Below are 20,034 nucleotides of genomic sequence, written 5' to 3'. Positions count from 1 at the left end.
ACACTACAGGACGTGCACAAGTCATGTCAAAACGCCCCCACAATGTGTGAGAGTGGTGTCAGCACATTGGGGAGCCTGCCAACATCATGTGCACATGCTGCGGTGACATTGGCACGCCCCAGGTACGGTCTGTCGTGGGGTCAAAGTGACACACCTGCTAAGACCCATCATTCTAGCAGGTGAGTGCTTTTAAAGTGGGAAGATAAAGTCGTTCCTAACCTCATTATAATATCTGCAATACAGCAGGACAGGGTAAAGGTTCCTGACAGCCCTCATCAGAAGGGCATATTCTTTCTTCCAGTTGAGTATGGCACATGATTGACCATACCCTCCAACATTTTCAGTCCCTAAAGGGGTGTGCCTTCTGGTCTGGCACTTTGGCACTCATCAGCAGGGCTGCACCAAAGCTCTGGCTCGCCCCTGCTGACTTGCACCAGAGTGAATGTCCCAAAGGATGTACTGGGATCCAGACAGAAGCCGTGATTGGCTTCTGTGATCTGGGATGTCCTACTTAAAATGGGACACTTGGGGGATTGACTTGGATTGACTCTGCAATCATTCTCCTGTTGCACTAAGAACCCATTAGTGCAAAAGCATACCAGTGCAAGTAGATAAATAGGCACTGCTGCAGTGGAAAGGTAAATGGCGTTTCTGTGGGCTCTATCACTCATCACAGTGTTTTATGCACCAGAAGCGGTTTAGTCATGCTGGCCACATGACCCGGAAAGCTGTCTGTGGACAAACACCAGGTCCCTCAGCCTGAAAGCGAGATGAACACCACACCCCATAGTTGCCTTTGACTGGACCTAACCATCCAGGGGTCCTTTACTTTTACCTTTATTGCACCAAGATCTCCACCACCTAGCACCTTCCCTTTTGATCACCAGCAGCAACACTTGAAGGTGGGAAACCAGTTGAGCACTGCTGCTCTATTAACCACTACTGTCTCTGGATTTCACTTGAAATGTCTCCTATATTGCTATGATGATTGCCTCTACTGTACTTAGGAAACATTGCTTAAGTCCATGTATTTCAGTGGATATACTCCAAGTATGACTAATGTTGGATATCACACCTTATCCAGAAAAAAAGGCAGAAATGTAGAGACAAGAGGAGTGTATTAATGCTTATGACTGCAGAAACAATGTCTAATTTTCTTCTGAGATGTTAAGAGAAGAGTAATGGGGGTCTTCAAACAGAAATATGCCCCTTGTGCCACTTGACATCATCATAATGGTCACTAGTTTAGAACAGTTTACATTATATAAAGTTGGCAAGTAAAATTGCTCCAATTGTGGCCCCCAACACAATGACCTTGTTGTTAATATTTTCCTTCCTTTATTCCAAGGTCTGCATATGAGAACCCACAAATGTTCTCTAAATGTGACCAATATACTTACTCATTTAGCCACTCATTCATATAATAACATGGTTTGTTTGGAAATGTTCTCTTTTTTCCTGGAAGCAATATGCCTACTTATAAAAGATGCATCTCTAACAAAGAAATAATACTGAAAATTAAATGTAATAGTGCCGTCTGAACAGCTCTTGCGGTTTAAAATTACATCAAGGGACACTTTGCCAGTCAGGGAGTGTCCCATTTCATAGTTCGGCATTTCAGAAAGTGTTCAAGTTTTGTCCAACTTTTTTTTTAATGAATCTGTCTTCTAAAGTCATTTGTTAAGCAGGAAACTGAAATATCTAAGACTTCTATCATTTATCACTTTGCTCCCTCCAGAATGTGTGTGTGTCAGAAACCGAATTCATTTCTCCAGATAGGGCTCCACTGTTGGAGGCAGTACACCTGCTTGCAAGTTTCCAGTGGGCATCTAGTTGCCCAGAGTAAGAACAGGATGTTGGACTAGATCCAGCAGGGATTTTCTTATGTTCTTAAATCAGGGAGGGAAGGAAGTGCAAGGAGGGCGGCAGCTGATGGTATTATTCAGTTGCACTGTGATTTAGTTGACTACTTTTTGTATGTTTTTTTTTTCTTCATTTTGTTAAGCCATTGCAAATGTTTGATTGCTCTAAACTTCTTGGGTTATCAAACGTGCTCTGAATTGTATACTTCAGGGAATCCAGCGTTTCTTTACATCCATCCTATTTTTTTTTTAATGACCAAAATGACTAGGGGGGGAAAAACATTATGAAATTGCTAGGAGAAGTGGGCATCTCATTCTGCATAATTAACCACAAAGTAGCAAATTGCACAAGTAGCAAACAGCTTGTTTTTAAAACACAGGAACTTGCATTTTAAAAAGGAGCATTTCATCTTTTTATTGGATGTTCAATAATCACTATAAACTGCTAATGTAGTCGGTCATAAGGAAACCTGAATATGACACTTTTTTCTGCCTACACATCCATTAGACAACAGCCTAATGAATTTTCCTCTTTCTAGTAAGTTTCACATGCACTCTCTCAGTAATATGAGTTCTTAGATTAAAAGCAGCTTCCCCTCACCCCAAATTTATTATTTTCAAATATGCTTCTGTTTTGTCATGAATGTATGTTTATCTGGGTGACCTACATATGCAAACATTATTTGCTCCCACCTTAAGAAGGAAGAGAGACCCTGGTTCCCATGCCCACATGTGATTAATTACTTCATGAGAAAGGTGTCCTTTCCACCCTGGACCAGTAGTCATCAGTGGGACAGGGCAGGGTGAAGTGGCATTGCTCACCTGGCTTCCCAACACAGAGATTACTGCCAGTACCCAAGAGGGAGAGGGGCAAGGAGGTTGGCACTATTCCATTGGTACCAATTAAATAAAATTCAGCTTTCGGTCAGGTTGTTTTCTGCATCTGGCATTGGGGAGAGCCCCATCTTTTCCTTCATCCTAGGCAGCAAAATGCTTTGGTCCAACCCAGCTTAGAGTGGTACAGACCTGAGGTCCTGCCACTGAAGTCCAGCTCAGAGGGCCTTCTGGCGGTTCCCTCTCTGCGAGAAGCGAGGTTGCAGGGAACCAGGCAGAGAACCTTTTTGGCAGTGGCACCCGCCCTGTGAAATGCCCTCCCATCAGATGTCAAGGAAATAAACAACTATCTGACTTTTAGAAGACATCTGAAGGCAGCCCTGTTTAGGGATGTTTTTACTGCTTGGTGTTTTATTGTATTTTAAATATTTTGTTGGAAGCTGCCCAGAGTGGCTGGGGAAACCCAGCCAGATGGGTGGGGTACAAATAAATTAATTGTTGTTGTTGTTATGGGACTACTATCAAGTGAGTTACTTAGCATCCAAAGCTTACAACCCAACAAGCATTTTTTGTGTGAATTAATCTGAAAGGTTTTCTCACAATCAAGCAGTATGTAAATTTTGTTAAATAAACCATTAAGAATCATGGGATAATCAAGGAGAGTAGTACCATCACTGCGTTTTATAAACTGCAACTAAAACATGAATGTATATTGAGCATTATGGATTGACCAAAAACCTATGACTGTGTAGAAAACAAAACACATTTCCTGAATGCCACGGTCCCTCTTCTAATACATCATCACATTCTCCACATGGAGGGAGCTAAAAACCCATCTACATCCCAGGCCTCCTAATACCTGGAAGCGGTTTCCCACTTTGGCTGTCCTAATCGCATGTTAACAGTGCCATCGCTTACAGCCCCCAGAACTCTGTGGTGCTGACATGCAGGCTGTCCACTTAGCTTGAGGTCAGAACTGAGGTAAATAGATTACAAGTACTATGCACACACACACACACACACACAAACAACAAACACACACACACTTTCTCAGTGCCTCCACTGGGCAATGTAATGTTTGAATCTGCAGGTGTCAGGACATACTGTTAAAAACCCGGTGGAAAGCAATAGTCGTTTGCCTCATTAAAACTGGGGCTTGCAGTGATAATTTGGTATCAACCGAGCTAGAGTTATATAAATGCATCACTGTCTATTTATTTATCTATCTACACACACACACACACACACTATACTTTGTTCAGCATTCTTAAAAACAAACCCCTAACTAGGCTATAGGCAGCATCCTCTAAAAAAATCTCATGTTAAAAGGCAGTTTGTTCAGGGCTTTTCAAAAGAGGTGATAAATGCCAGTTCAGTTCAATGCACAGCTTGCAGATACTGGAAACATCTCAAAGTGTGTCCCAATAAACAATGGTAGCATTTAACATTATTTGCAAGCTGTCACTAGTATTTCTCATCCCACAGATGATTAAACCCGATTACTGCTTTTGACATTAACCTGAACATTTCAAAACCAGCACTGAAGTGATCAGAAAACATCTTCACTGCTGAAAAAAGTAGCATGGGAAAACAGACAAATGGAAAAGTCTTAGAGCAATTATCTCTCACAAAAGAGTAAACAGGATGGGGTTTATTATTATTATTCCATAATAATCTTCCACGATCTTTGCTTTTATTTTCTCATGCTCTTTCCCCTGAAGAAGAAAGTAGGAGAACTTGGCCAATGGGCAGTACTTGTACATTAACAAGGGAAAGACTTAAGCAATAGGTGGAGAAGATCACAGACCTCTGCTAGCTAGTCAACATCCAAGCTTAATACAAAGGAGCCACCATTCAGAGAAGCAGATTTAATGACAAATTCAGGACAGCTTTACCAAGAAGCCCCAGTGAAAGCCTGGGGCTCTTTCAAAGTGAGAGGCTCACAATCTCAAAACTCTACTCCATTTCCTAGAAAGTGAAAATGACATCTCTCCTCAACAACAGCTTTCCCATCTGCCAATCCTTTATGAGAGCTTATCACATGTTACTAAAATGTACTTAAGAGACACAGAGGAGGGTTGTACAACCCTCTGCACTTCTCTCACATCAGGTAATCTCTGCTATGTGATACCTTAAAGCAGCCCCTGGTCTCTTGTTGATTCGTCACAAATTCTCATAAAAGCAGTCCTGGAAGCTGCTGCCATCACTTTTAGTCCCTTTTAGGGTTGTCAACCAATCAAAATGGTCAACCAATCAAAGAATGTCTACCTGATTAACCAATGACTGATTCATTTAAAAAAACAAACAAGCATGGCTGTTGTGGTTGTTTAAACTCAGTACAAATGCCATCCTCAAATACTGAAGAGAACCAAAATTGCCTCTGATTGTTAAAAGGAAAGCTCAGCATTCATTTTCTTTTCCACTCCTTTAAGTTTACACCTGAACTTAAATAACCTCAAATTATAAAGCAAGTATGTTCTTGCTTGAGAGCCAGTGTGGTGTAGTGGTTAAGAGCGGTAGTCTTGTAATCTGGGGAACCGGGTTCGAGTCTCCGCTCCTCCACATGCAGCTGCTGGGTGACCTTGGGCCAGTCACACTTCTCTGAAGTCTCTCAGCCCCACTCACCTCACAGAGTGTTTGTTGTGGGGGAGGAAGGGAAAGGAGAATGTTAGCCGCTTTGAGACTCCTGAAGGGGAGTGAAAGGTGGGATATCAAATCCAAACTCTTCTTAAATTGCGTTCCATCAATTAAAATTGGCAACAGCCAACTAAAATGTATTTTGTTTCTGGAATACATTTCTATTCTACCCTTCATCAAAACAGATTTCAGATTAGGGTACAATGTTATGGATTATAAATTAATTAAAACCTAATACAATGCAATAAAGTACTAAGATTAGCAATTATAACAAGAGACAGTAGACAAAATAGTAAAACAGACTAATTACACAAATTAAAATGCTTTAAGCTAAATAAAAATGTCTTAACTTTAGGTTATTGGTACAGTAAGATCCGTATAGTTAAAGGTATGGTTTTCCCAATAGTGATGTATGGATGTGAAAGCTGGACCATAAAGAAGGCTGATCGCCGAAGAATTGATGCTTTTGAATTATGGTGCTGGAGGAGACTCTTGAGAGTCCCATGGACTGCAAGATCAAACCTATCCATTCTTAAGGAAATCAGCCCTGAGTGCTCACTGAAAAGACAGATTGTGAAGCTGAGGCTCCAATACTTTGGCCACCTCATGAGAAGAGAAGACTCCCTGAAAAAGACCCTGATGCTGGGAAAGATTGAGGGCACAAGGAGAAGGGGACGACAAAGGACGAGATGGTTGGACAGTGTTCTCGAAGCTACAAACATGAGTCTGACCAAACTGCGGGAGGCAGTGGAAGACAGGAGTGCCTGGTGTGCTCTGGTCCATGGGGTCACAAAGAGTCGGACACGACTAAACAACAACAACAGTAATGTGTGGCAGGTAGCTTTCTTGGATAAAGTTTCAGACAAACTAAAGATTGAAAGAGTCAATGGATTAAATCACACCTCAAAATTGCTAGATAAATGACCCTCTCTCTCAGCTGTCTAAATGTTGCTAAATAGCATATGATTCCATGCAGGTTTCTAGAGTAAAGCTATGATTATATACATCCCAGTTAACATCTGTGGCCCCATGTTTAAGCACCAGAATGAAACTTCTGGGATAGAAAAAGAAAAAGAAGCTGTGATATTTTAAAAAAATGAGAAAAAAATACTAATCACTACTGGTACCACTAACAAGCTGCTACAACACAAAATGAATGAGTTTAGGAGGGGGGGGGAAACCAGTAGTTTTATTATCTATCTCTGCATAGATAACTTCATAATCTTGCTCCAAGGCATGCAGAACTCCCAGAGTCTTGACTTCCGGGTTGGCGCCAGCGCCGAATGGCGGACTCCCTCCGAGCTCCGGAGGGAGTCAGCTCGGCAGGGGCTGGGTCCTACCGCGCCGGCGACGCGGGGACCCTCAAAAACCATGGGCGCTGAAACCCATGGACATGGCGACTCGGCTGGCACCTTTTAAGCCCCCCCTCGACCCGCGAAGGAGCCTTTTTAAAGGCTACGGAACGGGTGCCGGGGGGGGTGGTGCTTTGAGTCCACCGCTTCCCCCTGCCGAGCGAAGCCGCATGCCATTCGACGGAGAGCGCTGACTTCTTCTATTGGAAATTCGGACCTAAAGTATAACCCGTGAGTAATCGGAACTTGGATTTAAAAAGGAGACAAATTTATAAAAATCTGGAGCGAGCGGGGGGAGGCGTAAAAAGGAAGTCAGCCCCCCCTGTTGTAGAGGAGCTAAAGCAAAGGACTTAACATCTAAGATCGAGCGCAAACTTATTTTGACAAAGCTACTAAATTCCGCGATGGGAAATTATAAGATTGAGCTGGAGGAGATTAATGGGATCGAAATAAAAAGCAACCCCCCCCCATGGAACCTGGGAGCGTTATTGACAGAGCGCCGGGAGAAGACAAAGAGAAGCTTTGACAGCTGTCAAAGGGCTGTCAAAGCAGAAGAACAAAAAGAACTTTGTTGCGAGGACTTTACCGGTTACATTTGTTACAATTTGGATTTAAAATGTTTAAAACAAGGAATAAAAAGTTACTATGTCTGGTGGTTATGATCTGGAAGAGAACTGAGTTACTGCAATCCACCTAGAGGAGCTGAGGGACATTACAAGTTGTTGGCATTGAATTTGATCAGAACTCTTTATCTCCTGGGAAAGTGCAGAAATGGAACACTATTTTGGCTACAGAGGCTCACACACTTAAAGCAGACAATAGACTTATCTATTGAAGAATGGAAGGAACTTGGCATTATGTTTTGTTCCTGAATAACAGAGCCTTTGCAGAGAAACTTAGAAGCTTTTGGAATTGGAACATCTGTGCAGGTAAACAGGAAAGGAAAAGGGGAGAAAAAAAAAGAGGAGAGAGATCTACAAGAACAACAAGGACAATCAAGAATTGGACAAAGTTGGAAGTAGGAACATTTGGGACATCCAGACCTGAAAAAGTATAAAGAAGAAAAATTGGAGTCTTTACTCCTAAGTATAGGAAAGTCTGGGTGGAAAAAATGGGCCTTTTTGAGATAGACTCCTTCCAAGATTGGACACATAAAATTAAAGACGACTGGTAAAGGACTGTGGCTTAAATAAAAGTGGGGGCTCCAGGAAGACATTAGATTTGATAAATATTGGGAACGCAACCGGGAAAAGGGGGAGGGAAATTTGGAATCCAAAGGGCGTAAAATTATATTTTATTTTATTATATTTTAATTTATCATGTATATGAAAGGGGAGAACGCGTGGTATGGAACAGGTCGATTTTAGGAGGTGGGCAAATATTTTTAGATTGGGTCAATGGCAATAAGCTTAAATCTGGGATAAGAAATTGCTGAATTTATTTGTAAGAATTGGAATACAAGAGAGGGAGGGGAGGGGAAGTCCTGGAAAGAGGTTATGGAAAATAAGATCTTGAAGTGGGATGCTATGTTTTATATTTTGTTATAATTGGAAATGCCTAATAAATATTATATATATATAAAAAAAAAAGAACTCCCAGAGTCTTGTCCTGGTCAAGGTACTTGGGATGTTCAATTGTAGAGCACCAGCTATTCAGGCAAGGCTTTTCCCAGTGCAGGTACAAGTATGCTGAAAGCCTGGGGAAGTAAAGGCAGGAAAGAGGCAACACTAAGGTCCTGCACAGATGACAAATCTGTGTGTGATCAACATGGAGTGACAGACGATCAGTGCAGGCCAAAGGCGTTTTGCTGCCTGCCTGAAACAGAGCCCAAACAGCTCCCACATTCTTGCTAGGACCAACACTGTAAAATGTATTCCTGCATCATATACACACCAACTCCTGACCATATATCCTGATTGCAATTAGGGGAGCCTTGGCCAACGCAGTTTCACAATAACAGTTATAAATGAAAGTATCTGCTTTGCCACTTTAAACCATGCCACCTATCCTATGGTGATCCTTTTCCAACGATGCTACAAAGTTACTCCAACCAACCAAGTCGTTCTAGCTACTTGGAGCCTCTCCAGCTTGATTTATAATTGGTATAAAAGCACTCACCAGACTTTTTCTACTCCTGAAGAAGGGCAACCAAAAACTTGCATTTACTTTTTGTGTTTTAATATTAGGATTAGATCAATAGCAACCAAATTGTTGCTGTTCTGTGTGCAAAGAAATTGCATAGCATTTTATTGATTCCAGGGAGGTGGAGGGGGGGAGAAAGTGATGGCTGCAAGAAAAGCAGACTGCGTCCTTACTGCAGTGATAAATATAAATCAGTTGAAATACTCAGCCACCTAGCTGTCCATTAAGACAGCAGAAAACGAGAAAATTCTTCCTTTAATTAAAATGTCCAGAGAACATAAGAAAATAGTAAGCATTACTCATGGTAGAACTTCAGGATTGACTCATCCAATCAATGCAAGAGCAGCATATAAGAAGAATCTCAAAAGTTTTAAAGGACAAATAAAATTCACCCGGAGTCTTGAATTTCAGGGCATCCCTTGGCCATATTATATTTCATTTTCAGTCATATTGCATTTCCCTTTTGTGCATCCACAATCTTGCTACAAGTAGCCATGTATCTTATATCTAGATTTATTACCTTTCTGCATTTACTCCATTAATTCATCATTTTTTTAAAAAAAATTACTACTTGTGCAGAGTCTGATATTTAGTAGATGTTTCTGCGTCTCAGTGACACTAGAAATACATGAACAACTGTTCTCAATAAATTTGACATAGGAGGTTTTTCTTTTAAAAATGAATCATTACCAGGGCAGTTCAGACTTCTAAGCAGCCATTTGCCTTATGGTGAGAAAAAATAATATTCAGGCAACTGAAAGCCTTTTTTCCGGGGCACAAAGGTAGATACAGACAATTTAACAGGTTAAGGGAGGCTACTAAAAATATTTGTAGACTTTACCTGCTGACACAGTGTGCTCCTCTTTTGGCAGATACATGAGCATTAGCCCGACTTGTAGGAGGTGGATGGTCTAAGCCAGGAGTAGCAAATGTGGTGTCCTAAAGATGTGCTGGACTACAGATTTCATATTTATTGCCCAGCCTCCATGTTGGCTAGCGTGGATGCAACCACAGTCCACAATATCCCAAGGGACCAAGTTGACTACCCCTCTTATAAGCAGTAGCCCATTATTGCCACCTGATGGCTCAGCTGTGCACACAGAATTCAAGCAGGGTCAAAAACATTCTCCATCTCAAGCCTCCTCTTTAGAATTACAGCTATAGGGAAGCCAACAGGAAGCCTTTGGAGAGATGTTAGCAGGTACTGAATGATGTCCTCAATGGAAAACCATTTCACACTGAGTGTCCCTTTAAATCTACTTCTGGAGGTGGTGAATGAGAAGCTTTTATTTATTTACTTAAGCCTTGAGCTGAACTTCCAAGCAGAAGTTTCCTTGGTCCCAAACTGTGCTTGCAATTTTGAAAAGGTAAGTAAATTGGCTAGTGCTTTGCGCTGAGCTAATATATAAGCCTTAGTTAATACAAGGCAGCCTCTTTGCCATATACAAATGCAGGCCGAAATTGGGCAATTTAGCAAGGCCAGATGTCCAGGCTATTTTATTACCTGCTCATCTCCATTTTTCTCCCCAGAGAATTCAGCCAATATTACTCAGCACAAGCACTGCTTGCAGGCACTCCAGGGAGGGCTGGCTAATTAAATGAGGGGGATCCGAAACACAGCTACACCTATCAATTGTATTATTATATTCATTAAAAACAAAGCTTGGGATAGAAATGCCATATTTTATGCGAATTCTTGATTCTTTTTTTTTTCCCCTTGCAGACTGAATATGTAATTTACAAGAAAGGGGACTTGAAGCCTTAAGTGCTTATGGGCTTTATTCAGCTTGCTGTATTGATGGTCCCATTAAGATGATTCCATTTTAGACCCTCAAACGCATTAAAGCCATGACTTACTCACATCCATTTGGCTAATGATACCCTACTCCTCTGAAAGTAAATGACAGCTATTTACAGTAAATTATTCAATTAGATAGGGAGAGAAGTGCTGTGTTCATTTTATATTGTTTGACGTGGCAAAAATAGAAGTGTGCAAGCATGTAGGTGGGGTGTTTTAATCTTACAGAATCAATTGTTTAATCTACAGCCAGAGAGTAAATAAAGATACTTCCACATGTGGCTGTCAGCATCCAATTACCATAGCAAATATTGTGTTAGATGCTGAAGTGTTATAGGGTCCGTTTGTTTGTCTTTTAATTCTAACCACACAACCCCACAACATGGCGAACAAAATAAAAGAGGTTTTCATAGCTTTCGCCAGCTATTACTTAATTAAAAACACATTTTCGAATCCTGTAGCGCATGTCCAATGAAAAGGCCAGGGCATGTTGGAGAAAACGGTGGAAGTTTTATTTGGCTCATGAACCAGAGATCAGAGAAAGTTATTCCAAAGCCATTAGATCAAGGTAGGAAAGTCATGGAGGAAGGGGTTAGAATCAAATTACAAGAGTGATTCTTTAAACTGCGGCCTGCTGATGACCACAGGTCATGGGCTTGCTTTCAGAAAGTCTGCAAGAGAACAAATCAAGATAACGGGGAAATGCTGAAGCAATAGCTCCCCTTAGTAGGTAATATGATATTGGGTGAAATTAAGGCTTCAGAACTCAGCCCACAAAGCAAATCTATGGTGATATTATAAATACCAAGGCCACCATTAGCCATATGCTCATATGCATCAGTAATCAAGTTAAAGGTGGGGTACCAATGACTTTCTGATGAAATTACAACCATCCTAGCTACCATGGGTGTTGAGGCTCTCTGCACTAACATTCTCCACATAGGTGGATCTCAAGCCATCAGGGGTATCATGAGCCCAACAGCACATCTAGTCACAAATTTTTGTCACTTTGTACTTAACCACAAGTCATTAGGAGGTTCAATGTTACCAGTTGTGAACGCAGTTGGGACAAAGGATGTTTATGATGCTATGTACATTAATTGGCTCACCAATGCCAGAATATCTGTATTATCATGAGCAACTGAAATGCAGTTATTAACTATCTGTACTTGCAGTATTTCATATCCCCCTGACCTCACTGCTTATAACCCCACCCAAAGAAACCGTGTGTGTGTGTGTGTGTGTGTGTGTGTGTGTTATTTGTGACTCAGGATAAGACTTCATGCATGCAAAAGCGTAAACTCTAGTCCATGAAAGCTTATGCCGTAATAAATTTCTTAGTCTTCAAGGTGACACAAACTCTTCATTTGTTTTGGTGAAACATAGTAACACAGCTAAACCTCTGTGAAATGAAACTATTGTCACATTTGGGCCTCTCTTCATTGGCTTCACACTGGTTTAACCAGCATGCATTTCCCTAGGCAACCCTAGGAATTGTAAATTTTACAAAGGCATTGACAATTTTTAGAGCTCACACCAACACCACCTTCTCAGAACTCCCAGCTATTGTTGTCTGGACAGAAGGAAATACTTCTAAAACCAATGCAGGTCTATACTGTATGTTGTAAGCAGCTGTACCTTGTGCTGATGCTAATGATGGCACAGTTATAGCCTAGGAAATCCTTGTTTCTGCTATCTGGAATATGCTTCATTTAGTAGACATATGACTAAATATTGTGAAGACATATCTTTTTTGTCACAGCTTTCACTGAGCACCTTGTTATTTCTGATATCCCATTGTTAGCTGTTCTCTCTCTCTCTCTCTCTCTCTTTATACCACTGTTTTTATACCACTTACAGACATTTAAATACTAAATGGTTTAGAAATGTTTTTAAATAAATAAATATCTCAGTGTATTCAGCCTTGGGACAGTTTCTCAATGGTCATTTCAATGCTCCACTGCTTTCAGCTATATATATTTGCTAAGAATCTAGCCCTTTTTCAAAGAAGTTTAAGAAGTAAACTTTCTTGTTTCAAGAGTTATTTGACTAGACCTTTGTGGAATGGACTGTTTTCTTTCAGTCTCTTTAAAACAGATTTTCCCCTTAGCTTTTCTCTTCGTACAATATCTTCCTTGTTCTCTTTACCGTCATCAGATTAACCATATCCAATATCTGCTGACCTTTCTTTAGCTTAGTAGGAAGTGGCTCACTGTTAGCTTTCTGATATTTGATGATCTTCTAAAACTCCCTTCAGCTTACATTTTACATCAAGCTACCTGCCAGCAAAAATTGCATTGGCTCTGCACCAAATTAGAAAACCACTCTACATCTAGTAGCATTTTCACATCAATGAATGTGTTTGGAGTGCTATAGAGGAAACGCTAACTGGGATGGGTGGAATGACTAAATGTAATTCAGACCGGTACTCACTCTCATATTTCATTAATTTAAAACACAGCAAACAATTGGCATCTTGTATTTAAATCATGACATTAAAATGAGAGCTACTGAGGACAACATAAGATCTACACCATAGGCTTAGAGCTCAGCCAGTGCACATTTAAGTTACGTTGCTTTCCTCAAAGAATCCTGGGAACTGTAGTTCATTAAGGGTGCTGGGAATTGCAGTTTTGTGGGGAGAATACTAATTCCTAAGATTCATTGGAGGAAGTGAGTTTGATGTGCTTCAAATGTATGGCGGGGACTGGCATATAATATTTGCTTCTGCTGAAATAGAATCCTAGGGTTGGCTTTGTACATTACACACAACATGTATAAAAGAGCCTTGGCCAAACTAGCTAGATAAAAAATGGGACCAAGCTTTGATAGTTCTGTAGAAGAGGGGATTTCTGCAGATATAATCTGTCATGCAAACTGCACCTGCTGAAATTCCCTCTTCTACACACCCATTAAAAGTGCAGACATCCTGAGTTTCTGGAACATATACTTGCTCTGTCATTCCAAAGAACACAGATGTGGCTCTGTGAAAAGGGATTAAGAGTCTGCCTTAAGCTTTGACTTTATTGAGTGTGAATCTGTTATTGTCCCTTTAAGAGAAGTCAAAGGGAACTCTGAGGAAAGGAGAGGAACACAGGTTTCAGGATATGTTAAGAGTTCAGTCTGGCAGATTGTGTAGGCCTTTTCTGAGTTTGATAATGTTTTTAACATTAAAAGTTCAATTTTCTCCATCTCATTGCTCTGGTGTGCAGCGCAAACATGTACATGTAAAATCCTCTGCATGTATCCATAAAAATGCAAAGTCTATAAAGCCTTAAGAAGAGTGCTTTTTCCTTAGCTAATTTAAGATCCTTCCAAGGCTAATACTTTCATTATACCTATGTTTGGCAGTTTCCACTTCTCCATGGTGAGATTAGTTTTTTCGTAATAGCTTATCAACTTCTGCATTAGACAGTTCTAAAGTATAAATAGAAATAGAGAGATATTTTAACTAACATACTCAAAAAATGTAGAAGATGGGGGGGACACACACTTAAGTGGCATTAAACATACTGGGACTTACATCTGAGTAAGCCTGCAGAGGATTTGCATTGTCACTTTCTATACCACCCTTAAAAATGTTTGAAAGGCTCTATTCCTGTTTCTGATTTCACAGAAATTGCATTGTTCCAATATCATTCTCGTCCGAGATTATCCCTGGTGGCAAGATAAAGGAATTTTCCAGCCTCATGGAATATCAATGGCATGAGGTTTCTTCCACGTATTGAAACAGTATGAATCTGGTATAAGAGAGTAGACTTTACCTGTTACAGTCACGGAGATGCTTACTAAGAAGAGCAACAAAGTCATTTATTAGAGGAAGTACATAACTTAGCTAGACAAGTTTCAAGTTCTAAGCTAAACTAACCAAGCTGGAGATAGCAAAGGTGGTCATGCTTGTCCCCTTTGTTCTTCTGGATGAGTCTCAAGAAGACCTCACTGCTCTGAAAGAAAAGCGTGGAAGGAAGGCAGAAGTTGGAGAGAGGATGCAGCCTCACAATCAGTTTAAGATCAAAGGATATAGAGGCAAGCACAGTGAGCAGAGGTACAGAGGTAGTCTAGGGATCTGGTGATTCCCTACTCTATGTCTTCTAACCCCATGCAAACCCCTTTCTGCAAGCTGAGTTGCACCTAAACTTCCAAACCCACAGTGTTTCTTTTATTTAAAAAATACTTTTTTTTTACTGCAAGCAAGTGGTGATGTATAAAAATATACCTCCCTCTCTTTTTTGTTACTGCATTCAAAATATTCCCAAGTAGTCAGGATGTGTGATCTTCCCTTATTCATCATCATCATCAACCTTTTATTTGACCGTCAGTCAGAAAAAAATACATTTGTCAATACACAGTTAAAACATCCAGGAAGATTTTAGAACTTAGCCAACACTAAAATGGGCTAAACAGATAGCGCCATAGATCTTCCCTTATTATGTTCCCTGTTACATAACATTACTTAGAATGGGTCTCATCCTTGGACATTTCCACTTGGACCTTGGACATGTCCATCCTTGGACATTTCCTCTGTCCTGAATTAGTCAGGACTCTGCCGCAGATAACATCACATTACTACTCTACTCTCTTACAGAAAGCTTCACACCATGCAGCACAGGGAGAAAAATATAGGTTTATACTTTCTAATCAGACTTCACTCATTGGAGCTTTAGGAGTCAAACTAATAATTACATTAGCTATGTTTCTGTGCCTTCAAGTGCAGTGGCTTAAAAAAAAAAAATTGCCAAGAAGGGGGAATGCTATCTGGGTTGACATGCACACACACCACTGCCCCTACAATTTTCATTAGAAAAAAAACTCCCTTTAGTTTTAGTGTTTCCCTCCAATCTAGATTGGGACGATCACCAGGGGCAACACCCCTACTAAGACTAGAGTACAGTACCAATCAGAATTGGAGTCCACACACTAGCAATTTGTGTGGGGTTTTTTAAGACAAACACCAAAATCCTGCACTTAAAAGCAGTCAATGTAACAACTAGTTTGGCCCCAAGTCTCTTTCCTGTTGTTGAATGTAGTTAAAGTTTAAAATTTTGTTTTTCATGAGGCATTAATAAATTGTTCCTTTGCAGTGAATTAATGGAGGAAAAAATGGCAAGGTTCCTATTTCTACATAGTGAGAGGTCCCTGAGCCCATCGCACTGACTGTCTCTACTGAGGTCATCACTCTCATTTGCAAAATAGCTCATTTTTGCTGTTCTTGGTTGCCAAATAAAATGCAGACAAAATACCATCAATGTGGGGAAGAGAGACAAGAAGGAAGAGAATCTGGATACAGAATGGACCAAAATGTAAGCAGCTCTCCTCACTGAAAAGAACGTACTTCACAGAGACTTGCTGTCCTCTACACATGTACCTGAGCCACTTTCAGAAACTGGAGTAGTGCCTACAAAATGTCAGCCACAGCTCCTTAGTAGGCAGATGACAGCTAGTACAACTAGGCACATTTTGTTTCTTCATTTTACTCTTCTCTCAGAGTGCCTGACAAATATCCTTTCCTGATACATAAAACATAGAGCATGCATCAGTGTTTTTATATATGCTGGAAGCCACTCAGAGTGGCTGGGGCAGCTCAGTCAGATGGGCAGGGTACAAATAATTTTTTGTTGTTGTTTGTTTGTTGTTGTTGTTGTTTTGCTCACAGACATCAACACTCAGCCCGGAAGCTGCCAACAATTTCTACACACACTGAAAATTCTGGTCAGTAGGCATGAGGAAATGGCAAGGGTGTGTGTGTTTATTTTTTAAAAAAAAATCAGTCAGAGAAGGTCTGATTAATAAGAGAGAGACTGAAATGAGGAAAGATGGAGGAAGAGACTCTATATTGTCCTGAAATTGCAAAGGTGCTGGGAAAAGTTTCCTTCCTCTTCCCTACATTCTTTGCTTACTTAGTTACTTCCTGGTTTGAAGCAAGCCATAGCTTGCCAATCAATGCGTCTCAACCAACAAGTTGTGGTTTGCACTTGTCCTCTAGGATCAAACCCTAGTTTGCAATCTTGGTTTGAGGTTAAGCACCAAACATCATCTGCTGGTTGGGATGCAATAACAAACTATGGTTTAAAGGTAAAGGTAAAGGGACCCCTGACCATTAGGTCCAGTCATGGCCGACTCTGTGGCTGCGGCGCTCATCTCGTTTTATTGGCCAAGGGAGCCGGCATACAGCTTCTGGGTCATGCGGCCAGCATGACTAAGCCACTTCTGGCGAACCAGAGCAGCGCACGGAAACACCGTTTACCTTCCCACTGGAGCGATACCTATTTATCTACTTGCACTTTGATGTGCTTTCAAACTGCTAGGTTGGCAGGAGCAAGGATCGAGCAACAGGAGCTCACCCCGTCACGGGGATTCCAACTGCCGACCTTCTGATCGGCAAGTCCTAGGCTCTGTGGTTTAACCCACAGCGCCACCCAAATCAGGTGGGAAGGGCGGGAATCACTAATTCTCAATACACAAGAGAAAGGAGTGTATAAGCATGAGTTTTATTCCAGGCATGTTTACACAGTGGCAAACCATAGTTTGGCACTACATCTGGACCAAGCCTGAGTGTTTTTGATCACTAGTTTCTTTAAAATAAAATACAAGAAGCAGTGTGTAAAAAAGTGTTTTTCAAAACCTTTTTAAGCCCATTAACTTATGAACATTTAAAAACCAGTAATGGAAAACATCAAGAGTTCTAAGAATTAATACTATACAATTTTTTCTGAAAATTAGTTACTTTGTTTTTAACATATACAGTAATTTAACTCTCACTATGTACATTCTACAATCTAAGCTATTCTGACATTTCCGCCAACTCCCTAGAAAGCATCTGCTTCTACCCTTCCTTTCACTGGAACATACATCCTCAGGCTTGTGTACATCCATGAATTCAAGTACAATTGTTTGTATCAGTGACTATTTAGCCAAACAATTACTGTATTAGAAAGCAGGGAAGGAAGTTATGAAGGCTTTCATATGGTTACCATTTCCAAGGAAACCACTTCCTTATACTAAATTGCTCCATGTACTTGTCTAATTTTGCACTGGGCATAGGAAACTGTTAATGGGCAAAAAGGGAATTGACTCAGACCAGGAGCAAAGCTTCCATATTTATTTATTTATTTATTTTACATTTTTATTGACATGTTAGACGCTACTCCTAAAACTGGCTTTCAAATATATACCAATGTTTTTTTAACACCTGTGTGGCAAAAACATTTAGAAAGTGAAGCTTCTGGGAAAAGCTTCACCTGATATAATGCTATTAAGGTTACAGAGTCCCACATCATACCACTGGAAGATACAACCTAAGGTGTATATTATAAAGAACAATTAGACAGTTTCCTTTTGTATGTCTAGCTGGCCAGTAAATAGAGGAGCACATAAGAGACTATTACTGGAAAGAGCTGTGGATGTAAGCATCTTTGGCACATGATTTTAAGTGCCACAACAGCAGCAGGACCACAGCTGTCGTAAAAAGGGCTTCACAGCCAAAGAACATAATTATGATGATCAATTTATTCAGAATGATTAAGGTTCTTATTAATGCAATTTTTCATGACGGGAGGTTCGCTTGCCATAATGGATTGAGCAAGACTGTTCCAGACCTTAAGAAACCATTAAAGTAGGAACATCTTGTCTGCTCAAGAAATCACAAAAGCAAGTGTCCATGTGTGGGTAGGTTTCAACAGCAGTTACATTTTCTGGTAAAGTGTGGACATTTTGACGTGAGAGAAAATTTGAAACTAGGCATAAGTTCCCAAGGAAAGGAACTGAGTTTACATTACACTTGAGAGACAGTCATGAAAACAAGGACTCTGTAAAGAAGAGTTAACAAAGAGACAATGATGAAATGGAATGTGATCATCTCAAAGCAATATTGGGCCATGATAATCAGTCAGCAGGTGTCACTCATTGTGTTGGGGTAAAGGATGTCCCAAGCCAGGTCAGATTTATTAATATGGGACCTCAGCAAAGAAGTCAGTTTCTAGAGACATTAGACATATTGAGAGGTGACACCTTAGTCATCTGGTCCACATGTCACATTCAACCAAAACAAAGGAGAATAAAACACAACCTCCGGAATGCAATATAAGCAATCAATTGCAACACAAGCAAACCAAGCAGAAATGGTGTGAGCCACTACTGCTAAAATATTCTGAAACAATTCTATGGCACTTTAAGACAAGGACTGAATTCAGACTGTATGTCCATATACGGTACATAATGTATCAGTAAACGCATGTGACAAACAATGGTCTATACTACTTCCCACTGAAGTTTCCCAAAAAGCACAAGAGATCGGAAGGAATTCAACACCACACTCAGATGACTGTTCTGTCACATCAAGTAGTTTTACTTGCCAGATGGAACAATTCCCCTCTCCTCCCAGCCCCCCCAACTGTTCCAGGAGTTCTCCTGGCCCCTGGCCCCCAGGTAATTTCAAGGGATGTAGGAGGGTTGAGCGCGGGCAAATCCCATTGTACAAGCAGAAGTCCTTGTGCAGGACTTCCATTCATTAGCTGAATTCTGCCCTTGTTTTATTAAGTTTTGTCTTTTTAAAAAATGCAAAGAGTATCAGTTGTGGCTGATAATTATCAATACTGCAGCAGAAAAATTGGGAAAACTTAACTCTTTCATTCCCAGCTGAGATCCTGGGGAAAATCACTTCTTGGAAAGTGCAGTTTTTATTGGAAGGAAATTCTTCATTGGCACCAACAGAGGATTTCCCTTAAAGTGCCAGCATTCAGGATCTCAGCAGCAGAAAAAATGTTTAACTCCCTTCCACCACCTCCAATTCCAATAGCACATTTTATATCCTATCTAGTTTGGCCCCAATCTCCATCTTTGGTCAAAACTGATATGTTCCACATGCCAAAACCTTTGCTTCTAGCCTCCCTCTCTGTCATTACAGCTTTATTGTTGGCTGCCTCAAACATGACGATTTCCAAACACAACTTGTATTTCAGTGCAGTAGAATCTACGCTAGGATAATCATGGGACAATTGCAAATCACAGACATGCTTCCTGACTCCCCACTACACTGAAGTACTGCTCACTTTTCCTAAAACTTCATTCTGTCCATTTCCATGTTGCATTAGGAGGGGGATGATTCATGACTACAATGAAAAGGGCAGATACCATATCATTTGCTAAACCTCTCCAGAGTGTTCTGTGGATCTATATGGGCATTTATGCCTTCCCAGCATCCCAAAGGCAAGCATATGTCAGTCTTGTGTTACACAGCAGATTTTAATATTTCGCCCTCACGGGTCACGCGAATAACAAAGGCCTTCTGAAATATTCATTTTGTATGGTGCCTGGCATGTAGATCCCTTCTTCAATAATGTATGTCATGTGAAAAGTTTACAAAAGGAATAAAGAGTGGAGGAGTAGATTAGACAAATATGACTGGCAACTG

The 20,034-nt window shown here is 40.6% G+C and overlaps 1 protein-coding gene across 2 annotated transcripts in view; it reads right to left on the bottom strand.

Annotated features, from left to right (window-relative positions):
* The window catches only part of INSC (INSC spindle orientation adaptor protein), a 136,120-nt gene that overhangs the window by 91,755 nt on the left and 24,331 nt on the right, over positions 1-20,034 (bottom strand). The window lies entirely within an intron of this gene.

Source organism: Podarcis melisellensis (genome assembly GCF_964234715.1).
Source record: "Podarcis melisellensis genome assembly, chromosome: 1".
NCBI classification, from domain to species: domain Eukaryota; kingdom Metazoa; phylum Chordata; class Lepidosauria; order Squamata; family Lacertidae; genus Podarcis; species Podarcis melisellensis.
The sequence above is the reverse complement of the archived record's forward strand: the minus strand, read 5'-3'. Positions and strand labels throughout refer to the sequence as shown.